Genomic DNA, 18,466 nt, shown 5'->3' with positions numbered 1-18,466 from the left:
TTGTTACTAAATTGTCATTGTTTGATGGATTTTTCAGAGTAAACAATGCAAAAAATATACATTTAAGATGATAAAAAAATAAGTTCTTATTGATAGTTCCAATTTAAACTTATGAATACAAGAGTTTTCCTTAACTTGTTTTGGATTTGTATCTTGTTTTCCCCTTGCCAAACAATTTTGTTTCTATGTTAACCAAAGGTAATTACTTATTACTTTTAGTTTACAACACATTTACTGTAGGTTAAGATTTCTTTGTAATGATTCCATGGAGGCAACATCATCTCTTGTGTCTCTGAGGATACTAATTATAGAGTTTTTTTCCCCTGCACTGATTTATTTTTTTCTTCCCTTTATTGTTTCTATTTTCGAAGTTCAAATTTTCTTAAAAGTCTAGTGAACCTTGGCTGTTGAATCAAAAATAAAAGATACTAAAACATCAGTATCACTGATAACAGTAAGATTACTAAAATGAATATAAAATCAAAGGAATTAAGTAAAAATCCCATAATCTCATATTTGAATAGGGAATATCAGTATGAACTCATTTTTTTCTCTTAAAATAATGTAAAAGTACATATTTCATTGCTCTGTCTCTTGAAAAGGCCTAGAGGCAATAAATTTAGTAGTAGTAAGCACCACGAGCATTCAGATTATGGTCTCTAAATGCCCTTCCCCACTAAGAGGAATCAGAACTTTTTAAGAAAATTCCACATCTAGAGCAGGAGTTAAAAGGTGAGTCTGAGATATTATTTTATGTCAAAGAAGAAACAATCCATCTTTCGAAGCAGCCACATCAAAAGGACAAAAAAGCCATCCTTACGAGGCTCCCATTGGCCAAAGATGGAGCCATTTGAACATGAAAAAGAGTTAGAACACATCAGAGAACTAAAAATTCATGAGTTTATAATGATTTAAAAAGTGTCACTGTGGAGTTCCCGTCATGGCTCAGTTGTTAACAAATCCAACTAGGAACCATGAGATTGTGGATTCAATTCCTGGCCTTGCTCAGTGGGTTAAGGATCCGCCGTTGCCCTGAGTTGTGGTGTAGGTCGCAGATGCAGCTCAGATCCCTCATTGCTGTGGCTGTGGTGTAGACTGGCGGCTACAGCTCCGATTAGACCCCTAGCCTGGGACTCTCCATATGCTGCGGGTGCAGCCCTAAAAGGACAAAAGAAAAAAAAAATGACATTGCTCACCTTTGGAAGACACTAGGGCACCAAATCTTTACTAAAAAATGTATTGAAAAGGGAACTATCAAAGATTTTATCCTGCCTTGTATTTCAGTACTGTATTTCAGGGTAACCAAATTACTGATGAGGAAAAGTTCTTTATAGAATAATTCAACCAGTGAGTACAGAAGGAATGATAAAATCATAAAAGTCACCGTTTTGCAATTGCTAATAAAATAATCAATTTAGACAACAATTATCAGTGTTTGCTAAAACAATTAGTTTAAAAGTCAATGAAGAGCTTCATAATGGAAATATTAGACGGCTATCACTTGAATCTGGCTGACAAATCTCGGTATCATTAAAAGTAAAACAGCTGGACTATATGATGATGCTTTACAATAGGAAAAGCACACCACCACTTAGGAACTTTTCTTGCAAAAACAAAACAAAAAATAAAACCTGAATCTTACTAAGTCAGTAGGTTTAGCTACCAGTTTACAGAAAACAAGAGGAAAAAAGAACATTTTAAACAAGACCACTAAGATCCAATTAATCTAATCCTGAACGAAGTATTTTATAAGCCAAAAGAGCTAGTTTCTCAAATAAATTTATTTATTAAAAAATAAAGGGATGGATTTTTAGAGAATAAATGATATTTAAAAGATAGAATAGCCAAAACCAGTGCATGGACCTTCTTTGGATCCTGATTTGAGCAAACATACTATAAAGTAAATCTGAGATAATTAGGGAAATTTGAAGAGATACTTAGTATTCAGTTATATAAAGAAATTATTTTAATTTGTATTGTTATCAAAACATCATGGTTGCCAATTTTTAAAAATTCTTAACAATAAAAGATATATGCATACCTAAGTATTTTCAGGTGACTTCCTCCATATGAGGTTTGAGATTTGCTTTAAAATACTCCAGGAAGAAGAAAAAAAAAAAGGAGGGGGGAAGAGGAGAATAGATTTTTTGAAAACTGCTGATAGATTGTGAAACTGAATAGTAGGTACATATGAGTTCATTTTACTATTCTTTCTACTTCTAAGTTTGAAATTTTCTATCATTAAAGGTTTTTAAAAATAAAGAAAAAAATAAGTTCTCGGTGAATTTTTTTTCTTTTTTCTTTTCAGGGCCACACCCCTGACATATGGAAGTTCCTAGGCTAGGGGTTGAATCAGAGCTACAGCTGCCAGCCTATGCCACAGCCATAGCAATGTGGGATTTGAGCCTGTCTGTGACCTACCCCACAGTTCATGCAACACTGGATCCTTAACCCGCTGAGTAAGGCATAGAATCCTCATGGATTCTACTCAGATTCATTTCTGCTGTGTCACAGTGGAAACTCCTTTGGTGAATGATTAAAATCCAAGTTATCTCTAAATAAGCATAGTTTAAAAAACAACAGGAAAAATCCTGGTAAACACAGAATAAGGAAAAAAAGGAAACGACAATTCTTAAAGAATTTTTTTTATAATGATTTTTATTTTTTCTGTTATAGTTGGTTTATAGTGTTCTGTCAATTTTCTACTGAACAGCAAGGTGACATAGTCACACACACACACACACACATATATATATACACATTCTTTTTCTTTTATTATTCTCCATCATGCTCCATCACAATTGACTAGATATAATTCCCAGTGCTATACAGCAGGATCTCATTGCTTATCCACTCCAAATGCCATAGTTTGCATCTATTAACCCCAGACTCCCAGTCTATCCCACTTCCTCTCCCTCGTCCTTGGCAACCACAAGTCTGTTCTCCAAGTCCATGAGTTTCTTTTCTGTGGAAAGTTCATTTCTGCCATATATTAGATTCCAGATATAAGTGATATCATATTAAAAGAATAATTAAATGAACAAAGCAATCTGATGGACCTATAACCTCATCCATATAGTTCCATTTCTCTCTATATTGGCACTGCCAATTTTCCAGAACCCAGTCACCTCTCTTCTATAAGATTCTCCTAATACACAGACAAATCCCAATTCTTCTGACTCTTTTTAAAACCATCTCCCTTCTGTTTGCTTTCGTAATGCACCTAATCCAGGCCATGACAAAATTTCCCATGACTGATGTGATTTACAGGAGTTTGGTTTGTCTTAGAAGGGTCTATATTAACTTTATTTTTTCCAGAAGTCACCAAAACAGACACCCAGATGGCCTAAGTAAGCCCAGTTTGAGTCACAGTTGGGTTACGACTCATTCTAAGCTGGGTTGGTTCTTCCACTTTGGTGAGTCTGGGGCTTTGCCTCTTCATCCTTGATGCCAAATTGGGGGCCTCTTTTTCTCCCAAGCCTGTTATCCACTATCTACTTACTCAGTGACCATAAGCAGAAATGTGTATCTCAGTTTCTGAAAACTAACCTATTTCACAACACTGCTAACAACTAGTTTGATTCAAAATTAAAACTCTCTCAGTTCAGACTTCCTCTTCTCCTCAGAGGCCAGGGCTGGAGAGGTGGGGGTAGGGAACAAATGTGCCTTGTGCTCTGCCCTTAAGGTCAGCAGATTGAATGTGGCCTTGTGTGTGCTGTGAATGTACAGTGCATGACGTCATGCATATTCAGTGGCTTTCCGACCACTGGTGTCTCACTAATGACCAATTCTTTTTTCTTTTAGAAAGACGCTCCTCTTTGACTTCTGAGATTATTTTACTGTCCTGGTACTTTGATTTTTTTTTTTTCCTGTCATAGCCATGATTTCTCCTCCTCCTGACTTTCTCCTTTTCCTCTTCCTCGTCTTTTCTCTCCTTACCTCATTTCTCCTGTTCTCTCTTCCCCTCCCTCTTCCTTCCTCTCCCTTCCCATCTTCTCTCCCTCTTTCTCTTTCCATCATCCATACATCAAACTGATATCAACTATCAATTTAAGATGAATAAATTCTTCTCTCTCACTTTCACCAGGTTCCAAGCCTGCATCTCCAACAGACTCCTAGATATTATGTTTGGACATCCTAATAGTTAATATTAATAATAACTTAATATTATTTTATTAAATCCAAAATAAAACTCATAATCTCCCAAAGAGATTCTTCTTCTCATTGTCTTTGACTTTGTAGATGACACTTCTGGCATCCAGGCTCACCAGACACAGAGCCTTGTAGCCATCTCTTGTTCTTTCCTTAACCATTCTAACTATCCAAGCACTGAATTCTGCACTTTCAATCTTTTTTTTTTTTGTCTTTTTGTCTGTTTTTTTAGGGCCACACCTGATGCACATGGAGCTTCCCAGGGTAGGGGTCGAATTGGAGCTGTAACCACTGGTCTATTCCACAGTCACAGAACACAGGATCCAAGCCGTGTCTGTGGCCTACACCATAGCTCACGGCAATGCCAGATCCTTTACCCACTGAACGAGGCCAGGGATTGAACCTGCGTCCTAATGGATACTAGTCAGATTTGTTTCCTCTGTGCCATGATGGGAACTCCTCAGTCTTTTTTTCTTAAATGGAAGTATAGTTGATATACAATGTTGTGTTTATTTCTGCTGCACAGCAAGGTGATTCAGTTATAATTTATACATTCTTATTCATATTCTTTTCCTTTATGGTTTATTACAGGATATTGAATATAGTTCCCTGTGCTATACAGTAGGACCTTGTTGTTTATCCAATCATCCTAGTTTGCATCTGCTAATCCTAAATTCCCAAATTCTTCTCTTCCCCATTGTCCCCTCCTTGGCAACCACAAGTGTGTTTTCTGTCTGTAAGTCTGTTTCTGTTTTGTAGATAGGTTCATTTGTATCATATTTTCAATTCAATATGGACTTTCAACCTTCTCTGGGGAGTTCCCTGGCTGCCTAATGGGTTAAGGATATGGAATTGTCACAACAGCCATTCAGGTCACTTCTATGGCGAGGGTTTGACCCTTGGCCCAGGAAGTTCTGCATGCTGTGGATGCAGCCAAAAAAATTTAAAAATTAGAAAAATAAAACAAACCTTCTCTGTAGGAACCCTCATCCTCAGATAGGCATTCGAAACTTTCATAATTATTTCCACCTGATCTGTCCAAGATTCTGTCCATGTAGAATCACTTCCTCTTGCCTCTATACATACAATTTCATCTCCTGTCCAAATCTTTCTTTGCAGTTTCATTCCCACTTAGGATGCCACACTCCTTTCTCTTCACCTGTCTATGACCTATCCAGTCTCCAAGTCCATATGGAAACCCTCTCCCTTCAGAAGGGATTTATGGATGAAATGATTGGACTGCTTCAAAGTAATCCAGTGGGCAGTGAAAAAGTGTATATACAGCATAAATGAGACAACGTGGCCAGTTGTTGATGTGTTAGGTACACAGGGTTTTGTTATCCCATTCTCTCTGCTTTTGCGTATGTTTGAAATCTTCCATGGTAAAATGTTTAAAAAGAAAAATGAAATAGAAACTAGAAGGATAATTATAAAACATGGTGTCCTAAACCAAAAGACTCATGAGTAGTCAGGGAAGATTCCAGCAAGATGCCATGTTGGTCTTGGGGAGGTCTGGTGGGGAAGAGGAGGCTGGTGGCCGTGTGATATTCCCATAACATCAAACTTCACAAGGCTATGGATTTGTGTTGTTCTGCTTATTGCTGTATCTAGCATATAGAATATTCCTGGTCCTCCCAAGTGTTCACTGCATGATTTTATTGAATGAATAGATGATTTAGGAATCATAATGAGTCTGAGAACAGCCTCCAAATCCATTCTGTAAAAGAAGAAGAAAGTGGCCATGCTTCTCTTGGGCTCTAATTTGTTCACAGTGTGAAATTGCATAACTCAGATGTGGGGCTTGAATCTAGCCAAAATTCAAACTGGGACTTGAACTCACAAGCTGGAACTTGAACCCACTGTTTTTTTAATTAAAATGGTCAGGACTTACTGAAGCTCAGATTCTTTATGTCTCAGCACAGAAAGAATTCAGTGAGAGGCAAAGTGACAGGCAAGAAGTAGATTTATTAATATAGGACACTCGTGAGGGATACAAGTTGATCAGGCAAGGGGGCTCTACCCTGAGAATTAAGCAGGCTTAGCAGGTTTATTTAGGGAGATACACATTCCATAGGCAGAGTGTGAACCATTTGAAAAGTCCTGAGAGCTCCCCTGAGGGGTGGGGGTGGTTAGTTTTTATAGGTTGAGTAATTTCATAGGCTAGTGAGTGGGAGGATTTTATAACTACTTGGGGGAGAGATGGGGATTTCCAGGAACTGGGCCTCTGCCTACTTTTTGACCTTTTACCATTGGCCCCGGAACTGTCATGGTGCCTGTGGGTGTGTCATTCAGCTAACGTGTTACAATGAGTGTATAATAAAGTTCAAGATCCACTGGAAGTTGAATATTCCACCATCTTGGTAGGTTGTGCCCTACCCCCTTCTCTTCTGTCTCAAGTGCACCACATAAGCACAGATATAGGTATCAAACAGCATCAAACATCAGCTATTCAAAAAGTTGTGATTGTGTGCGTCCCATGCTTCATGTGTGGATAAAACATAAGAGAAGAAGTCTCTACCCCATAGTTTTGTGTGGTGGAGGAAGTACAGACAAGAAAGCCCACAGTTCAGAGAGAGAAATGCAGAGTAAGGCACATCATGCTGTGGGAGTACAGGAGAGGGACCACTGACTCTGGGGCTCCAGGAAGCCCTCCCACAACTAAACCCAGGATAAATAAAAGTTGGCTTTGTGAAAAGGGAAGGGAAAGCTATTTCTAGCACAGGAAACAGCCTGTAGAAGAGAGGAACAAATGAAAGAAGTTTGCTCTGGGTGGGTCATTGAGCAAAGGGGATCAGGGGGAGTGGTTGTGAAGGGTCAAGAGATAAGACTGGACCAAAAGCAGGAGCCAGATTCTACAGGGTCTTGGAGGACATTTTAAGGAATGTGAATTTGAGACAAAGAGCCAACGTTTGGTGTTGATAGATGCAAACGATTACATTTAGCAATGAGGTCCTGCTGTAGAGCACAAGGAACTATATTCCATCACTTGTGATAGAACACGATGGAAGATAATGTGAGAAGAGGAGTGTGTATAAATGTATAACTGGGTCACTTTGCTGTACAGTGGACATTGACAGAACACTGGAAATCAACTATAATAAATAATTTTAAAAAGAAAAAATGATAAAAAAAATGAAAGACATTGAAAAGTTTTGGAGCAGTCAGAAGGATTGTAATCAGATTTTGCCTTTTAGAAAGTTCAGTCTAGCTGAAATGCAGAGAATGGACAAAAGGTGAGGCTGGAGACAGCAGGTAGCATTAAAAACCTGTTGCAATCATTTTAGAGAGAAATGATGGGGACCTCACCTATGGATGGAGTAGAGATTCAGACATTCTGGGTGGCTGGTGAGACACCTTCAAAATAGGAAGTGAGGAAATGAATAGGTATCTGTGTGTGTGGACATTTCCTCATTTGAATGAAATTGTTTCCTCCAAATAGCTTTTATTTGAGAGAATAAAGAAATGTCTTTAAAATGCTCCTCCTATATAGGTGTGCCCGCTTTTGGAATGGATTGCAATTTTGTGGCTTGAGAAGGAGGAACCTGGGCTCTAGTCTGTAAGTGCAGGTTTGATTATTCCATTAACCTTGTTTCATCACATATAAGTTTTTCCATTGTTTTAGTTCATTGTCACCATGCATGGAGGTTGATTTTCTGGTTCCTTCATTGTGGGTTTAGCTTTGTGGTTGAGATTCCCTGTTAGATTCTCTGCCATATCTGTTGGCATGGTCTGCAAGAGAGACATCAATGATTTAATGATAAGGGAAACTTACACGTCTGAAGCAAGGTCCTGGAGTGACATTCCACCTTGTGCAGTGGAAGGTGGGCAGGACATGGTCGTCAGTCTTCATTTCCCTGGGGAGGGGAGGGAGATTGCCAGTTATGGGGGGAATTGACAGTAGGTTGGCTCATGGGTTACCAGGAAAACCAGCAGAGAGAGGGTCAGGCCCCTTACCACTCCTTTGATGAGAACAGACAACTAGCTGGGGCCTGGGGCAGGTATATAGGAAGGTCAGTCCTGTGAGTAGGTGCAGGCGAAGCAGCCGCTGGTGGAGCAGGGGATGGACAGAGAGCAAGAGGACAGCCACCTTGAGTGGCGTGGCCACACAGGAAAGACAGGGTGTGTCATCTGGCAGGGCACCTTAGTGATTGATCTGTTAGATGTTGGTACTCATCACTTCCTCCTAAGATTGTCAGCTGCCTGCTGCCCTATCTCTGACCTGATGGAGCCTGGAGGCAGACACTCCATCATTGCTACCTAGCTGCTGTTTCTGTGGTAGCTACACCTTGTCTGTTGCCTTGGCTACTTTCTGCTGCAAGTTTGTGTAGCCTCCAAGTGTACACCCTCCGTAGTCTGCACCTGCCTTTCTTAGTGGTCTCAGATGAGTCTGGTCTGCAGATTTCCTTTTCAATACAATTCTCTCAACATTTATTCTTTGAATTATTATGACCAAATTCTTAATGTAATTTTTAAACACAATTATTTCAGTTTGGGCTAACCTAGCCAGGCATCTCCAAAGCCATCCCTCTGTTTATGCAGGCATCCCTGCCAAAAGTGAGATAAGAAGAGGGCATGACTGGTTAGGAAGCAGGAACAATTAATTTTCTTAAAGCTGATTTCTTATGAATATCAGAGTGGGAAGTTAGAAGTCTGCATCCACAAGAATATTTTTAAGTCTTTGTGGAATGGGCCAAAGTCAGAAACACAGAAAAACATCTCCACGTATTTGCCTGTTGGAGTTTGAAATTGTGTAATCCCCAAAGGAGTGAATTTCAGGCCCCTACATCTGGCAGGGCTCCTCCTCTAGGCAGAGCAGCAGTTTGGGTCCAGGCAGCCGGAGAATTTATGGACACCTGTGTCCAATCCAGCTGAGCAGGGGAGAGGCTTGTGCGGGAGCTGCCAGGTGCAGGACGTGCTTAGGGCTATAGCTGGGGAGAGGGGAGTCCACGTGGGTGAGGGTCAGCCCAAGGGCTGAGTCATCAGAGCAGAGAGGATTTGGAAGGCTCTGGAATTCTCGTTAGGCCTTGGTGGTGAGATGAAACTGGGGCTTTGATCCTCTGGGCAGGGTCAGACCCTGGTGAGAGAGAGATTCCAGAGGCTGTTCTCTGTTTCATGGAGAAGGGGGAAAAATTGCAAAGGCCTGAGCAAGTAAAGAAACCTTTCAAAGCTCTTTTTTTTTTTTTTTAAATTAAAGGGGAAGTGTGTCGGTTTATTCAGGTACAAGGTAAACAGGATTTAATAACTTAGTTAAGAAATCCTGGCTTTTTTTCTCTTCAAGAAGCTGTATGAAAAGATTCAGGTCCACTTGGCCACTTCCTAAAATTTAAATGTGTGTGGCCTACACAGGAGTCGCTGTGGGGTAGTGGGTTAGGTGATTGGGCATGAAAGGATAGTCTAGGGCTCTAATGATGTGTTCACTTGGTCACATGGTTTTGTAAAATTTGCAAGAGTAAAATCAATGTCTCTTTCCATGCTGACTTCCCTCCATCACCACCCCTTCATATCACATGGCAGCTGAGGGTGTTCTGGGATCCGGCATTTAAAAGGATGTTAAATTAAAGACATACATTGCCTTTGGGTTCAGTGTGATAGCTGTATGCAGTTTGCAAGCACTCTGGATACAGTTATTTCTGGCTGTTTGAATGTGGGCCTGGCTTTCAGCAATGCTGTTTTCAAGTTTTTAAAATTGAGGTGTAACTCATATACCGTCACACTGACCCTTTAAAAGGATACAATTCGGTGATTTTAATATCTTCATAAGGTTGTACAACTATCACAACTATCTAATCCCAGAACATTTTCAGCACTCCCCCAAAGAAACCACATTAGTAGTCACTACCTATTCTCTCCCTCCCCATGACCAGCCAATTCCTAATCTCTAAATCCCTTCCTAATCTACTTTCTGTCTCTGAATTTGCTTGTTCTGGACATTTCATATAAATGGAATCATACAGTATGTGTGCCTTTTGTGTCTGGCTTTTTTCACTTAGCACAGTGTTTTCAGGGCTCATCCATACTGTAGCACGAATCAGTATGTTATTCCTTTTCATGTCTGAATAATACTCCATTTTGTCCATCCATTTGTTGGACATAGACATTTGGGTTGTTTCCAGGAATGCTCTTCCTAACCAGTGTGTTAACTCATCCAGCCTGATGGTCCAGGGTCAGTGGTGGTATCATACTATGAACATGGCCCAGGATGCCTGAGGCCAGAAGTGTGAGGGTTGTAGAGGGAAAAATGTTTGAAATAGAGTCAGTACTTTCATGCTAGAAAAAATGACTAAATCTCTGTTCTCTCAACAGAAGTGATTTTACAAAATTCTTGTCAGAGACTATCAAAATAATTGCAGCCAAAAGATCTAGGCAAACCTCTTCTAGATGTATGTCAGGTAGTTAGTTAAAATATTTTTCTGGATTGGGGAATATTTTTGGTAATGACCATTTTCTTTGAAAAATGTGTCATTTGTGGTTTGTTTTCTAATTTTAAATAAAAACTTTAGAATTAATTTTATATTTGTAATTATATATTTCTTTTCTTAACAAAGCCCCCCTCCCCAAGTCATATATACAAGCTGCAACCCCCTCAAAATCAGGATCTATGGTGCATGAGGGCAACATTTTCGACCTACCTTTTCTCATCCTGCACCTAGAGGTGGTCTGGAGCTTGTGTGAGGGATTTCCTCCCAGGGAATTCTACAGAAAGCTGCTCGTTTTGTGATTGTTCCAGAGTTTTATTGGCTACCCTTTTCTTCCACAGCTCTGGAGCACTTTCAGGAGAAACTCCCTCATGCAACACCTTCATTAAATGTGCAGTGCCTTCAAGAGTTGCTGTAATTGATTGGATATTGTTCAGCAAATATTTCCCTCCCAGCCCCCCTTCCCAGTGGGTAGAGTCTACTTTTGCATGGAAAGTAGGCTTGGCCACGTGACTTGCTTTGACCAATGGGATGTGGACAGAGAAGCCCACGAGGCAGTTCCAAGCACCAGCTTCAGAGGCTTTGCGAATTACCCATTAGATGAAGTGTTAGTAGCTTATGGTTGTTCAGCATATGTCCTGGAAGAAGGACATACCTGCATCCTAAAATCTGTATTCTGCCTAAAGAGGAGCAGCTATTGCTGACCTGCAAGACTGTGAGTAAGAAACATTCATTATTCTAAGCTATTCAGAGGGGACATTTCTGAAACATAGCAGAAGTGCAGCGGAAGCTGACTCATACATTTACACATTCCCAATCTGAACAGCAGAGCTAATATCATTTATCTCTTGGGAGGCAGCTAAGCTTAATCCCAGAGCTCAGACTTCCAAAATCTTAGCAGCAGATCCCAATACCCTACCTTTCAGGTTCCCACTTTAGCGTGTTTCCACCTTTCAAGAAAATTCATTTCTGAGTTAAGGTCACGTCTCCACCCTTAAGGTATAATTTTACGTATGAATTATTTTACGGTTTACACTTTCTGTAATAGTATTTTTGTCACTTAAACTTTCAGATACAGCCCACTGCACTTCCCCAATGCTCTAATCAATAGCTTCACTTTGGCAAGCCAACAAGAAGTCTAAAAAAATACTGGGACTCTCTGATCAAGCAGTTACACTTTCAGAAATTTAGTCAAGAGTATTTATACAAATATATAAAAATGGGAGTTCCTATTGTGGCTCAGCAGTTTACCAACCCAACTGGTATCCATGAGGATACGGGGTGGGGGGGTGGGGTAGGGGGAGTTCCATCCCTGGCCTCGCTTCTTAGATCCAGCATTGCTGTGAGCTGTGGTGTAGGTCGCAGCCACAGCTGGGATCTGGCATTGCTGTGGCTGTGGCTGGCAGGCCGGCAACTGTAGCTTGGACTTGACCCCTAGCCTGGTAACTTCCTTAGGACACAAGTGCGGCCCTGAAAAGCAAAAAAAAAAAAAAAAAGCATTACAAAGATTAAAAATATAAGAAGCAACTTTTTTTTTCTTTTTTCTTTTTTTGGTATAGCTAAGTAGTATTCTATTGTGTGTGTACACACACCACATCTTCTTTATCCATTAATCTATTGATGGACCCTTAGGTTTCTCCCACATCTTGGCAATTGTAAATAATGCTGCTATAAACATTGGGGTGCATGTATCTTTTCAAATTAGTGTTTTGGGGTTTTTTGGATATATACCTAGGAGTGAAATTGCTGGGTCATATGGTAGTTCTATTTTTAGGTTTTTGAGAAACTTCTATACTATTTTCCATAGTGGCTGCACCAGTTTACATTCCCCCAACAGTGTACATGGGTTCCATTTTCTCCACCAACATTTGCGATTTGTGCTCTTTTTGATGATAACCATTCTGACAGATATAAGATGATATCTAATTATGGTTTTAATTTGCATTTCCCTGATGATTAACAATGTTGAGCATCTTTTTATGTGCCTGTTGGTCATTTGCATTTCCTCTTTGGAAAAATATCTACTCATTTCTTCTGCCTATTTTTTTTTTTTGTCTTTCTGTCTTTTCTAGGGCTGCGCCTGCGGCATGTGGAGGTTCCCAGGATAGGGGTCTAATCAGAGCTGTAGCCACCGGCCTATGCCAGAGCCACAGCAATGCCAGATCCGAGCCGCGTCTGCGACCTACACCACAGCTCAGGACAATGCTAGATCGTTAACCCATTGAGCAAGGCCAGGGATCAAACCTGCAACTTCATGGTTCCTGGTTGGATTTGTTAACCACTGAGCCATGATGGAAATTCCTGCCCATTTTTTAATTTTTAAAAAAATTTTTTTTGGTGTTGAGTTGTATGAGCTATTTATATATATTGAATATTAACCCCTCATTTGTCATATAAGTTGTAAATATCTTCTGTTCAATAGGCTTTATTTTTTTCCATTTTGTCATTGGTTTCCCTAGCTGTGCAAGAGCTTTTATGTTTAATTAGGTCCCAGGTCCTATTTTTTTATTTCTGCTTTTTATTTTTTATTTTTTTTTTTTACTTTAGGAGATGGATCTAAAAAATATGCTATAATTTATGTCAAAAGTGTTCTATGTTTTTCTCCTCTAGCAGTTTTATAGTATCTGGTATTACATTTAGATCTCTAATCCATTTTAAGCTTATTTTTGAATATAGTGTTAGAGAATGTTCTAATTTCATTCTTTTGTAAGTAACTCTCCAGTTCTCCCAGCATGACTTATTGAAGAGACTATATTTTTTCCCATGGTATATTCTTGCCTCCTTTGTGTGTGGGTTTATTTATGGCCTGTCTATCCTGTTCCATTGATCTATGTGTTTTGTTTTGTGCCAGTGCCATATTGTTTTGATGAGTGTAGCTTTGTAGTATAGTCTTAAGTCAGGGAGCATGATTCCTCCAGTTATGTTCTTCTTTATCAAGATTGTTTTGACTATTCAAGGTCTTTTGTATTTCCTTATAAATTTAAAAATTTTTTTGTTTTAGTTCTGTGAAAAATGCCATTGGTATTTTGATAGAGATTGCATTGAATTTGTAGATTGCCTTGAGTTGTACTGTCATTTTAGCATTATTTATTCTTCCAATCCAACAATGAAATTTTGCCATTTGCAGCAACATAGATGGACTTGGAGAGCATTATGCTAAGTGGAATAAGTTGGACAGAGAAAGACAAATACTGTAAGATATCACTTATATGTGAAATCTAGAAAGATACAACAAGGAGTTCCCACTGTGGCTCAGTGGGTTAAGAACCCAACATAGTGTCCGTGAGAATGCAGGTTCGATTTCTGGCTTCACTCAGTGGGTGAAGGATCTGTGACCTATGCAAGCTGTGGCATAGGTCACAGATGCAGTTTGGATCTGGTGTTGCTGTGGCTATGGTGTAGGCTGGCAGTTGCAGCTCCCATTCAACCTCTAGACTGGGAACTTCCATATGCCTCAGGTGTAGCCATAAAAAGAAAAACAACAACAACAAACTAGTGAATATAACAAAAAAGAAGCAGATTCACAGGTATAGAGAACAACCTAGGGATTACCAGTGGGGAGAGGGAAGGGGGAGGGGCAGCCTAAGAATTGGGGATTAAAAAGTACAAACTATTAGGTATAGAATAAGCTATAAGGATATATTGTACAACACAAGGCATATAGCCAATATTTTATAATAACTAAGTGGAGTATAGCCTTGAAAAATTGTGAATCACTATACTCTACACCTGTAATGTATATAATACTGTACACCAAATATGTCAATAAAAAATTTTAAAATTAAATAAAAACAAAACAAAAAAGAAACAACTTAATTGCCAACTATAAGAGATCGGTTAAGTAAGGTATATTAATAGAATGGAGAACTCACACTAAAAGTGACACAGTAAAAATCTGCTTATTCAGATAGAAAGGAGAGGGTTACAAAACAGAATGAACAGTATAAACTCACTTTGTGAGCACAAAATATACGTACATGCCTAGAAAGATATATGCTAGTTATTTATGGTAGTTATACCTGGTTATTAGAATTATGGGTGATTTTTACCTATTTTATTTTACTTATATTTTTTGTCATTTGCTAACCATATTTCTTAATGTTCTGCAAAAAACATGTTTTACTTTCATAGTAAAAGTTAAATGAATGTATTGTTATTTTGACCCTTACAACTGTTTTAGATGGATTAAGAGGGCCTCTTTTCTTTTTAATTTTTAAATTTCATTTCATATATACTCAGGGGTTTGGAATAAATGATGGAGTTTCACACAAAGAAACCCTGGGCAAGAATGATGATGGAGGTCGTTCTGTTCACAAGGAAGACAGCAAAGGCCCAGGCGTGCACATTTATGGGAAGGGCATGAAATACAAGGTTAGCAAGATAATGTAGGCATCACAGGTAAGATGGATTTCCTTCTGTGCCCTTCCTATAAAAACTGAGCAGATACTGGAGTTCCCTGATGGCTCAGTGGGTCAAGGATCTGGTGTCATCATTGCAGCGGCTTGGGTCACTGGTGTGGTGTGGGTTCAATTCCTCACCTTGGAACTTCTGTGTGCTTTGGGCACAGCACCACCTACCCCCTACCCCTCAAAATTTAGCAGATACTGATGAGCTTGGGATTTGCATTTCCTGATGGAGTCAAATCAAAACAATACAACACAAGGTGATCCCTTCCCACCCCTAAAGGCCTGTAGGTTCTTTCACTATAGAGTGGCCGGGGAGGAGGGGACAGGATCACCTGAGAGAGAATTTTCAATTCATTCTATTTTCCCCATGAGTCAGAAATGAGCAGCCTTCTGTTGCTTGAGGATCAATTTAGAAAAAACAAAATTCCTGAGGGGCTTAAGTGACATGTAGCAGGTCACACAGGAAGCTAATGGTGAAGTTAGACTGACTTTCAGCCCCATACATATTCCACCCATGTCATCTCAGCAATTTCTGGGAAAACATGATGGCCGCAGTGGTGACAAATTCAGACTTAGAGAAACAACCTATCTCCAGCCTAAGCATCTGTCTGAGTCATCTGGCACCACCATATAGATAGTCTGTAGAAAAAATATGGGACACTTCACGAATTGTGTGTCATCCCTGTGCAATAGCTGTGCTAATTGCCATATCTGCTAATCTCTGTTCCAATACACGCCCTGCCAAAGTGAGTATAAGAGAACCGCTTATTCTTGACCATGACCTGAACTCTCTGCCTTTTTCAGAGAGGAGACAATTCCAGATTCAGTGTTCCCCTTCTGAGATAAACAAGGGCACAGAAATAAAATCAATAAAATGCAAAAGATAACATTCAGGAAGAGAGAAATAACAGTAACTCGTATTGAGATAAAATTGTTAAGCCATCTGATCAGCTAAAAAAAGATCACAGAGTAGGACCATGTCTAAACAAAGGAAGTTAAAGTAGCAGCAGAAGAGAGAGCTGGTCTTCTTCATGGCAGGCACTTCTTTCTGGCTAAGCATCCCTATGGAAAAACCATAGATGCTTTGCCTTGATGATGATGGAGCCAAAGAGACAAACTACTGGTGAGCCGGAGGGGCCCACAGTGTGCCTTTCTTCCTGGCTCTGCATTCAGTGAATTCAACTACAGTGGTGGTAGCATTCACACCACAAAAAGCAGCAAAAGCTATAAATCTGGGCTCTTTTCTTCAGAGTCATTAGAACATTTACCATCCTTGCAACAAACCGTAATAACCTTTCAGAGGAAATTCAGGGACTATCTCGCAGTCCTGGCAGAAGTTCAAAAGCATGCAGACCTTTCCCCAAGCACTTCATCTCACTACCTGCTGCCCACTGCAGGGCCCTAGACTCCCCGAAAACCCACCTCCCCAAAGGCCTTCTTGTTTTGCCCAGCAGGAAGCTTCCCAGGGGGTCTTAGAGCAGACCTGAAAACAGTGCATTCTCAAGGAAAAGTAAAAGAATGAACGAAAATAATGACTCCTGCCACGCACCAGGCATGCCACCTTTGAGCACAAAGTGAAACTTAACTATCCCTTTGAACTTATGTGGAACATATAAAGGAAATGAAAAGGACCCTTAATGGCACTTGAATTTGTAGAAGAGCAAATCTAACTTCCTTTATACTTTTTCTCCAACATCTGCAGCTCTGTCTTGAGTCGAATTACAGATGGTTTTTCATTACCTTTTTTTAAATGTCTGGAGAAACAGCTCAACTTTCCAAGTGGAATTATTGAAACAATTCAGGGTAAGAAGTAAAATCTTCCACTTTTTCCAAGCCATCAATTCTTCATGCATTACTATAAGTTCTCATAAGTTAAGTTATTGCTCTCCTGTTCCCTCCCTTCCTGGCCTGAATTTTTTTTTTCCTTTTTTAGCCTCACTGGCAGCATATAGAAGTCCCTGGGCCAGGGATTGAATCTGAGTCGTGCTAGGCCACAGCTGGGGCAATGCCAGATTCTTAACCCACTGCCCTGAGCCAGAGGAGATCGAACCTGTGCCTTCACAGACAGGACCCAGATCATTAACCCACAGTGGGAACTCTTGCACTTTTGTGATTAAGAAGGCTCAAGAGACACCATTCCTTCCTCTGATTGGGTCGTGGTAGGCCAAAGGCAAGGGGGTGGGGAAAGGAGAGAGGACTAGGCAGTCGCGTTGAAATGACATCTGATTTTACTGTCCGCTTTACATAGTTGTCATTTTTCATGCTGGTGTCTTTAATTCCTATATCTAACTCTGATGGTGCTTTCTGTAATATCGCTCTAAGAAACACGAAATCTTAATTTTTTTTTTTTTCTTTTTAGGGCCATACCTGTGGCATATGGAAGTTCCCAGGCTAGGGGTTGAATTCGAACCGCAGCTGCTGGCCTACACCACAGCCACAGCAACGCAGGATCCAAGCCAAGTCTGTGAGCTATACCACAGCTCACAGCAACCCTAGATCCTTAATCCACTGAGCAGGGCTGGGATAGAACCTGCATCCTCATGGATACTAGTTGGGTTCATTACCACTGAGCCACAATGGGAACTCCATGAAAAATTTAATTTAAGATTTCTAGAGAAATATTACAAAAAAAAAAACCTCTTTACTTTTGTGAAAAATTAATGTTTAATGCTTTAATGTTTTCATTATAAAAGCACCCATGCAAATTAAAGAAAACTTAGAAAAGATGGAAGCAGGAGTTCCCATCGTGGCGCAGTGGTTAACGAATCCGACTAGGAACCAAGAGGTTGCAGGTTCGGTCCCTGCCCTTGCTTAGTGGGTTGACGATCCGGCGTTGCCGTGAGCTGTGGTGTAGGATGCAGACTCGGCTCGGATCTCACGTTGCTGTAGCTCTGGCGTAGGCCGGAGGCTACAGCTCCGATCTGACCCCTAATCTGGGAATCTCCATATGCCGCGGGAGCGGCCCAAGAAATAGCAAAAAGACAAAAAAAAAAAAAAAAGAAAAGATGGAAGCAAATCCCAAAATAGCTAAATCCACAGGATATAGATTTGTTATTTTCTACCATGTAGTGTTTTCAGGTCTATTTTTGTTGTATTGTTACTAATGTCTATTTATATGTGCACATTTGTATTTATTCAAATGTAGAGCAGAGGATGCAGATGGGCAGCTTTGGGGCCAAATAAGTATCTGGCATTTTTTATTTGGGCCATGCAATATATTTATAATTTGAATTCAGTTTTGACATGAAGAGAGTTCACATTAAATCCAATTTAGGATTTTTGTTGAAAAGTTGAAATGCATTCCTAAATATCAGGAGCTGAGAAGAGGCAGTCACCCTCAGAAGGTGCTTGCCAGTGTGAAAACTGTCCCAGTGCAGCTTCTGTTATTTTTTTATGCTGCCTGTTTGGATCCTGTAGGTATTTAAGTTTGATGCTCTTGATGCAGAGGTGGGTTTTTTGGTTTCTTTAACAATGCACTCATTTTTCCTGTGC

Source organism: Phacochoerus africanus, chromosome 2 (genome assembly GCF_016906955.1).
Source record: "Phacochoerus africanus isolate WHEZ1 chromosome 2, ROS_Pafr_v1, whole genome shotgun sequence".
NCBI classification, from domain to species: Eukaryota; Metazoa; Chordata; class Mammalia; order Artiodactyla; family Suidae; genus Phacochoerus; species Phacochoerus africanus.
Note: the sequence above shows the minus strand (reverse complement) of the source record.